General features: G+C 37.0%; 1 pseudogene; it reads left to right on the forward strand.

Annotated features, from left to right (window-relative positions):
* Positions 1-563: 563 nt before the first annotated feature.
* Positions 564-7526, forward strand: LOC120161197 (annotated as a pseudogene).
* Positions 7527-9438: the final 1912 nt, after the last annotated feature.

Below are 9438 nucleotides of genomic sequence, written 5' to 3' on the forward strand. Positions count from 1 at the left end.
CCCTTACTTGGGGGCATTCGCATTATCTAACAACAACTAAATGAAATTAAATATAAAAGCATGTTTCTAGGAACATACCTGGGTTGGACAATATCAAAACAAGTAATAAAATATATATTCCTCAAAAACTGGTCTTGAGGTTTATTATTATTATTATTATTATTATTATTATTATTATTATTATTATTATTATTATTCGTTTCACACTCCAAATTGGCCTCAATAAGCTAGACTCTGTCAACCTGATTTTTTAGCACTCGTCTATTCACTTTGTGCAGTTTCCCGACAAATAAATAAACGTCAGCTCATGATCCTAGGAAAATAAGGTCGTGTTTCCACGCGCTCCAATGTCTCTTTTTTCCTTATAGTTCGTCATGGAATGTGGCGGCGCTTATACTTTATAATTAATAAAAAAAATACGTGCCACCGTATTCCTCAAATATATAATTGAATCAAAAATCAGTTGTATAGTATAACGGTTATTTGATGTTATCCCCGTTTAAGATATTGGCCAATATAAATAGCAGCCACCACACTCGTTAGTTTACACCCCAAACCATCCTTCTACTACCTTCTTTTAATTCCCAGAATCCAGCCATGAGAAGTGACATTGAGAGTGTGTGGTTCCTTGCCCTCGCGTCCAAATGGCGAGCTTTTTCTGAAGAAAGCTTTGCATGTTCTATTCTCATCATCCTTTCTTGGCTTGTTATCACCCTTATTTACTGGGCTCACCCCGGTGGTTCAGCATGGGGCAAGTTCAGGATCTTGAACCGTTCTTCTTTTTCCGCCGCTAACAAGCCAATTCCAGGGCCTAGAGGGTTGCCTCTGATTGGCAGCATGAACCTCATGGCCAACTCTTTGGCTCACCACAGGATTGCGGCCGCTGCTGAAGCCTGCAAAGCCAAGAGGCTAATGGCCTTTAGCCTCGGTGACACTCGTGTTATCGTCACGTGCAATCCTGATGTAGCCAAAGAGATTCTTAACAGCTCTGTTTTTGCTGATCGGCCGGTGAAAGAGTCGGCTTATAGCTTGATGTTCAACCGAGCTATCGGCTTCGCTCCTTACGGTGTTTACTGGCGAACCTTGAGGAGAATCGCGGCGACTCACCTTTTCTGTCCTAAGCAAATAAAAGGCACTGAGGATCAGAGACGCGAGATTGCCTCCGAAATGGTCACCTTATTTGCTCAACATGGCCAAACCTTTCCCGTTCGCCAAGTGCTCAAACGAGCTTCTTTGAACAACATGACGACTTCAATATTCGGACTAAAATACAAGTTAAATTCAACAGATAATGAAACTGAAGAACTTCAAGAACTGGTTGATGAAGGGTACGATTTACTTGGCACATTAAACTGGTCCGACCATCTTCCTTGGCTAGCAGATTTCGACCCTCAAAAAATTAGAGTTCGATGCTCAAACGTAGTACCTAAAGTTAACCGCTTTGTCGCCCGAATCATATCCGAACACAGAGCTAAAACAAACGGCGAAACACAAGATTTTGTTGATGTTTTACTCTCTCTCCAAGGTACCGATAAATTATCAGACTCCGACATGATCGCCGTCCTGTGGGTAAGCTATATATCCAATACTACTTGAGTTCTTATAATAATCATTATTTTATCATATAGTAATATTTATTTTGGGTCCAAAAATGACGTTTATTAAAAGATAAGTCAAATAATACAATTTCGGGTACTGAGTTTGGTGGTACTAAATATGGTCATTTGTTTATTGTGTAGGAAATGATATTCAGGGGAACTGACACCGTGGCAGTCTTGATCGAGTGGATTTTGGCTAGGGTTGTTTCATCATGATGTTCAACAAAGGGTCCATGATGAGCTTAACAAAGTTGTTGGTAGATCAAGAGCCGTTGAAGAGTCTGATGTGACGAACATGATTTATCTTCCGGCAGTGATCAAGGAGGTTTTAAGACTTCATCCGCCGGGTCCACTGCTCTCTTGGGCCCGCCTAGCTATCACCGATGTAACTATCAATGGGTATGATGTGCCGAAAGGGACAATGGCAATGGTTAACATGTGGGCCATCTCGAGGGACCCTCAAGAGTGGGAGGACCCATTGGAATTTATACCCGATCGATTTGTCACTAAAGAGGGTGAGGTGGAGTTTTCGGTGCTTGGTTCGGATCTTAGGTTGGCTCCATTCGGGTCGGGCAGGCGATCATGCCCGGGAAAGAATTTGGGTTTGACCACCGTCAGCTTCTGGGTTGCCACCCTTATGCATGAGTTCGAATGGCTACCCTCGGACCAAAACACCCTCGACTTATCCGAGGTTCTTAGGCTATCTTGTGAAATGGCTCATCCTTTGATGGTTAAAGTTCGCCCCAGGCGTAGGTTAAACTCATCTCCCTGATATTGTCACATGGAAATTAAGCTAAGACAGAATGATTACTAGTAATAGTTATATGCAAATGCTAAACCCTTGATAATGTTTTCGTGTCGTCTGTTCAATTTCATTTGTAAATATGGGTGATGAGAGAGTAATACGAGTTCCTATTTACTGTAACTCTTCTACCTTCACATCTGCTTATCCATATGGATGAAGTTAACTATTAATGGTCTTTTTCAATGTAATCAATTGAAGATTGTTAATGTTCCATGGCGTAGTGCTTTTATATAGTTTCACAAGCAATTATTAATACAGAATAATAATGCCATTTGATGAATGGTAACGTAATGTTATATTATTTAATTTGATTTAATATATTTATAATAAACTTTCATATGTAAAGAAGTGAAGATAGTCTTCAAATATTACATCTCATTAAAATATTATACAATAAATTCAATCGAATTAAATTATATCTTCGTTTTTTGTAAGAAGTCTTTCTTTTCATGACAGAAGTTTTAAAGTGTCGATTAATCTTCAGATCATACAATAAAATTTTCGGTTAAGCGTTTTAACATAAAACCTCTCCACACATCCACCAGTTCAACTAAGAAAATATTATCTTAAAAAAGATTGTGACCAAGGAATATGACTTACCCTTGTAGTCTCAAAGTAAACCACCAAAACCTGAATATTCTCGAACTATTAATTCATCAATGTTTAATTTTATACCTTCTACTTCTGACTTCTTTCATATATACCATTTAATTTGTAGTGTGATGATGTGAGAAATATAGTCAGTCGCTACATGTAATTTTCCAGTCTTAGAATTACACTTGAGTTTGAAGTCCGTAAAACCCTCGAATTATTGGAACATGAAATACACTTCTTTAAAATCTGTTTGTCAAATTTAGGATCACCATTATTACGATAATTGATGGTGAAATTCGGAACTGAAATAAAACAATTTTCAATTAGGAGTGAGTAAAAATCTTCGAAATTGTTGTAATTGTAAAATACCATAGCCATTAGATAAGATGGTTAATATTTTATAATGAGATGGTTTTGATTAATTTCAAAAAGACGAGTATATGTTATTATCTGAATGGGAAGGGAAAAAACAAGTTTCTTGTTTTAATTTAGAGAAGAAAATATTTTAGAAAAAGGAAAACTAAAATCCTAGTTCGATTAGAACTGAAAATTAATAATAAATAAATATAACTATTTTCTAATATTTTCTAACATTTTAGATTGAATTTGCTTGTGGATTTTTTTTATCATTATTTAAGCAATTATTAATAACCCTGTATAGGATCGAGTCTCAGCAAACATAAAACTTGCAATTTCTTTGATGGATCATCTATTCAAAGCATACTTAGACGTTCCTACTCTACGACTCTGTTTTAAGATACAAATGACATTAATTATCGACTTATGAGACTAGTTTTTAAATTTGAGCTTCTTAATTATGAGCACTAGGTAGGTACTCCTGTTCAAGATCAATTGCGTGCCTGTAAGTAGTTAATGTATTAAATTGATAATTAAAAAAAATCATATTGTCTAATGAGGCATAGATATCGCTATTTAATCCAAAATTAAAATACTTGTTATAGTATTCGAAGAATCTTAATAATATGAAACGTGGTAAGTTTCTAATTTTTTTTTTCATTTGATTCGTTTAAAAACTTATAAATTTAAAAATAAAACCTTAAATCTTATTCCTACAACCGACCATTAACTCAATATTATCATCCAACTCTTTGCCCAAGAATTTTGACAGAGTCAAACTACCTGGAACGAAATGTTGAAAATTCAATATTAGCCTAAATAAGTTCACGCCTAAATTAATTTGATGTCATTGCTTAAATTTAATTTAGTTTTGATATCATTGCTTACATCAATTTAGTTAGGTGAAAATTAAGTATTTTTCTCATGTTTTAATTTTAATGGTTTAGATTATTTAGTGCTTATTTTAATGAGTGGTTTAGATTGTTTCTTGTAACCTATAAATACCCTACTTGTATTTGAGTTTTATCATCCAACAATCAAAGCTTAATTATAAGCATTTGAAAGCTTTCTTAAGAGTTCTTCCCTTTTGCAATTTTGTGAGATTATTCTAACGAGAGTTTTTCTTCTTCTCGATCAATTAGAGTTTTTACTCTTTTTGATTCAACAATTGGTATCCGAGCCACGTTTTTAAGGTCTCTTGAAATTCCAAGTATGCTCTGTGCCTGCAGTTTTTAACTGAACTTCCAAATCAGAAAAGTTTTTTTGAGATTATTGTCGGGGTTATTACAAACCTTGTGAAGATTCTTTGTGTCTAGAGTAATTTAGTACTCTACACGTTTGTTACTCAAACTTGTTCGGTATAGTCAAAGCCTTGTCGTTAAGATGGGTGATCTTCAAGTAGTTGGAGGAATCAAGAAGCTCAACAACAAAAACTACAACACGTGGGCAACATGTACGGAGTAATACTTACAAGGTCAAGACCTTTGGGAGGTTGTCGGTGGTGGAGAAGTTACACAACCGGCAGCAGAAGATGCCAATGGCATCTTGCGAAAGTGGAAAATTAAAGCAGGCAAAGCAATGTTTGCTTTAAAGACCACAATTGAAGAAGAAATGTTAGAGCACATCCGGGATGCTAAAACACTAAAGCAAGCATGGGACACATTTGTTACACTCTTTTCGAAGAGGAACGATACAAAATTGCAACTTCTCGAGAATGAACTTCTATTAATGGTGCAACGCGACATGGCAGTTGCTCAATACTTTCACAAGGTGAAGTCGATATGCCACAAAATTTCAGAATTAGATCCGACAGCTGCTATTGGGGAAGCCATGATAAAAAGAATAATTGTCCATGGGTTGAGACCCGAATATCGAGGGTTTGTTGTCGCTATACAGGGATGGTCGACACAACCATCGCTTGTTGAGTTCGAAAATTTGCTTGCAGGTCAAGAAGCCATGGCCAAGCAAATGAGAGGAGTCTCATTGAAGGGTGAAGAGGAAGCGCTCTACACCAGTAAAAGCAGAGGCACTTTTCAGCGGTATACTGGCAGTAGATCTAAAAAGGATGGTGACAAGGTGAAAAATTACCAAGGAAATGGAGACCCCCATTCAGGGGGAGCTTCCAAGAATCACGGTAATAGTAGAAAGTTCGATGGCAAGTGTTACAATTGTGAGAAGATGGGCCACATGGAAAAAGACTATTGGACCAAGAAAAAGCCTGTTGAAATTAATATTGCTACTTCCAGTTCGAAGGAGAATAGTGAAGATGGTTGGGATGCTGAAGCGTTATTTGCTACGGAGGAAGAAGAATTAGCTCTCACGGTAACAACACCAGAACAAATTGACTACAAGAATGATTGGATCGTAGATTCAGGCTGCTCAAATCATATGACAGGTGACAAACATAAGTTGCAAAACCTGTCTGAGTACAATGGAGGTCGTGTGGTGGTGACAACTGATAACTCAAGGTTATCGATAACTCACATCGGTAAGATGATAGTTACGCCTCGATATAATACTAACTAGGTGCAACTCCAAGATGTTTATCATGTCCCATGAATAAAGAAAAATTTGCTATCTGTGGCTCAACTAACATCATCAGGCCATTATGTCTTATTTGGTCCCCAAGACGTGAAGGTTTATTGTGACGTCAAAATATCAGAAACACCAACAATGGAGGGACGACATTAGAGTCAAATTACGTGATGTCAGCAGAGTTTGCATATGTAGACAGCACGAGAAAAAAATGAGATATCAGATCTATGGCACATGCGGTTAGGTCACGTTAGCTATTCCAAGCAAAGTGTGATGGTGAAGAAGTCGATGCTTAAAGGGCTTCCTCAACTAGACGTGAGAACAGACACGGTCTGTGCGGGATGCCAGTATGGTAAAGCACACCAATTACCATATGACGAGTCCAAGTTTAAAGCAAAAGAACTGTTGGAGTTGATTCACTATGATGTGTTCGGACCGGTTAAGCAACAGTCAATTAGCGGTATGCGGTACATGGTAACATTCATTGATGACTTCTCCAGGTATGTGTGGTTTTTCTTTATGAAAGAAAAATCTGACACATTCTCAAATTTTAAAGAGTTCAGAGACTCAGCTGAAGGAGAAGTGGGAAAGAAAATATGTTGCTTGCGCACAGATAATGGAGGAGAATATATATCAAACAAGTTCTCTCAATACCTAAGGGAATGTCGAATACGTCATCAGTACACTTGAGCCAACACGCCACAATAGAATGGTGTAGCGGAAAGGAAAAATCAGCATTTTGTAGAAATTTATCGAAGTATGCTACATGCAAAGAACGTACCTGGAAGGTTTTGGGCTGAAGCAATGAGGACTGCAGCCTTTGTGATCAACAGACTTCTTCAACCAATGTTAGGATTTGTTTCACCCTTTGAGAAACTATGGAACATAAAACCTACAGTTAGCTACTTTCGAGTATTTGGTTGTGTTATGTGTTTGTTCCTGATCATTTACAGAGCAAGTTTGATAAGAAAGTTGTTAGATGTATCTTTGTGGGATACAACAGCCAGAGAAAAGGGTGGAAATATTGTGATCCAATTAGTGGAAGATGTTATACGTTACGAAATGTGGTATTTGATGAAGCATATTCTTGGTGGTCCTCAAAGAATGAGGTGTTGTCATATTTGAGAGAATTTGGAGACAAGCTACAACAAAAGATGGGGGGAACATGCTGTTCAAATCCAAACAAGTTCAGATGAATCAGAAGATCCAAATGGCGATGATGTTGAACAAAGAGTGACTCAGAATCCTTGGCAAACTAGCGTGTATCAATAACCAAACGAATAAGGTGGGCCTAGTGAAACAGAAGAATCAATTCCACAATCTCAACTCCGAAGGTCAACAAGAATACGAAGGCCAAATCCCAAATATCCCAATGCAACCATAATCAAAGAAGTAACAGAGCCTGAGACGTTCGAAGAAGTATCGCAGAGTTCTGAGTGGATGACAGTTATGAAAGAAGAGATCGATGCACTTCAGCAAAGCCAAACTTGGGATATTGTGCCAAAGATAAACGATGTGAAACACATATCTTACAAATGGGTTTACAAGATAAAGCGTCGTCCAGATGGGTCAATCGAGAGGTACAAAGCGCGATTGGTAGCTCGTGGTTTCTCTCAACAGTATGGACTAGACTATGATGAAACATTTAGTCCAGTGGCGAAACTTACAACCGTACGAGTCCTACTTGCACTTGCAGCCAACAAAGACTGGAACTTGTGGCTGATGGATGTGAAGAATGTTTTTCTACATGGAGAGCTAGATCGAGTGATCTACATGACCCAACCAATGGGTTTTCAAAGTCAAGATCATCCTGAATATGTGTGTAAGCTGTGAAAAGCACTCTACGGAATGAAACAAACACCTAGGGCGTGGTATGGTAAGATTGCTGAATTTCTAACGAAAAGTGGTTATTTAGTAACACCTGCAGATTCTAGCTTGTTTGTCAAAGCCAATGAAGGTAAGCTAGCTATCGTGCTAGTGTACGTGGATGACTTAATCATAATCGGTAATGATGAGGCAGAAATTCTTCAGACGAAGGAGAATTTATCAGTTCGTTTCCAGATGAAGAAACTTGGACAACTTAAGCACTTCTTTGGTCTAGAGGTTGATCGCACACACGAAGGAATATTTTTGTGTCAACAGAAATATACTAAAAATTTGTTAAAGAGGTTTGGAATGCTCGAATGCAAGTCAACTTCAACGCCAATGGAACCAAATGTCAAAATGTGTTCACATGAATGAAGGAAAAGATTTGGAAGATACAACAATGTATCGACAATTGGTAGGTAGTCTGATCTACTTAACCTTGACCCGACCTGACATTTCTTATGCAGTTGGTGTGATGAGTCGGTATATGCAAAATCCAAAGAAGCCTCATTTGGAAGCAGTTCGACGAATTCTGAGATATGTGAAGAGTAAAATTGACTATGGTCTTTTGTACAAGAAAGGTGAAGAATGCAAGTTAGTTGGTTATTGTGATGTTGATTATGCAGGAGATCATGACACCAGGAGATCAACAACTGGTGTAGCAAGAGACAACCAACGGTATCATTGTCAACCACTGAAGCTGAGTATCGAGCAGTAGCAATGGCAGCTCAAGAGAGTACATGGTTGATACAGTTGATGAATAATCTACATCAACCAGTAGATTATGCAATTCCTTTGTACTGTGACAACCAATCGGCAATTCGGCTGGCAGAGAATCCTATTTTTCATACAAGAACTAAACATGTGGAAGTACATTACCACTTTGCTAGGGAAAAAGTTTTGCAAGAAGAGATTGAGATGAGGAAAATCAAGACAGATGAGCAAATTGATGACTTGTTTACAAAAAGCTTGAGTGTTGGAAAGTTTGAACATTTCCGTCGTCAGCATGGCGTGATTCAAAGAATGGAGGTTAACATTGAGGAGGAGTGTTGAAAATTCAATATTAGCCTAAATAAGTTCACACCTAAATTAATTTGATGTCATTGCTTACATCAATTTAGTTTTGATGCCATTGCTTACATCAATTTAGTTAGGTGAAAATTAAGTATTTTTCTCATGTTTTAATTTTAATGGTTTAGATTATTTAGTGCTTATTTTAATTAGTGGTTTAGATTGTTTCTTGTAACCTATAAATACCCTACTTGTATTTGAGTTTTATCATCCAACAATCAAAACTTAATTATAAGCATTTGAAAGCTTTCTTAAGAGTTCTTCCCTTTTGCAATTTTGTGAGATTATTCTAAAGAGAGTTTTTCTTCTTCTCGATCAATTAGAGTTTTTACTCTTTTTGATTCAACACGAAATTATAGGAACAAAAAATAATCAGACGAGGAGTTGATTGGAATAAATTGGATGTTGGTGGGTGACGACGAGAGAAGTGAGTGGAACGAAAGGGGTGGCAAAGATAAGGTCCATTCTTTTAACTTAATTTGTTTTATTATTAAACGTCAAGATTTGAATTCTTATTCTTTATTTAAAAGATTTAGTATTTTATCATACTAGATCAACTGATTGTTGATAAAATAATTTTAAATATTAAAATATATCATCAAAAAAAAAATT

This window comes from Hibiscus syriacus, unplaced genomic scaffold (assembly GCF_006381635.1).
Source record: "Hibiscus syriacus cultivar Baekdansim isolate YM2019G1 unplaced genomic scaffold, ASM638163v2 tig00111398_pilon, whole genome shotgun sequence".
Classification (NCBI taxonomy): Eukaryota; Viridiplantae; Streptophyta; class Magnoliopsida; order Malvales; family Malvaceae; genus Hibiscus; species Hibiscus syriacus.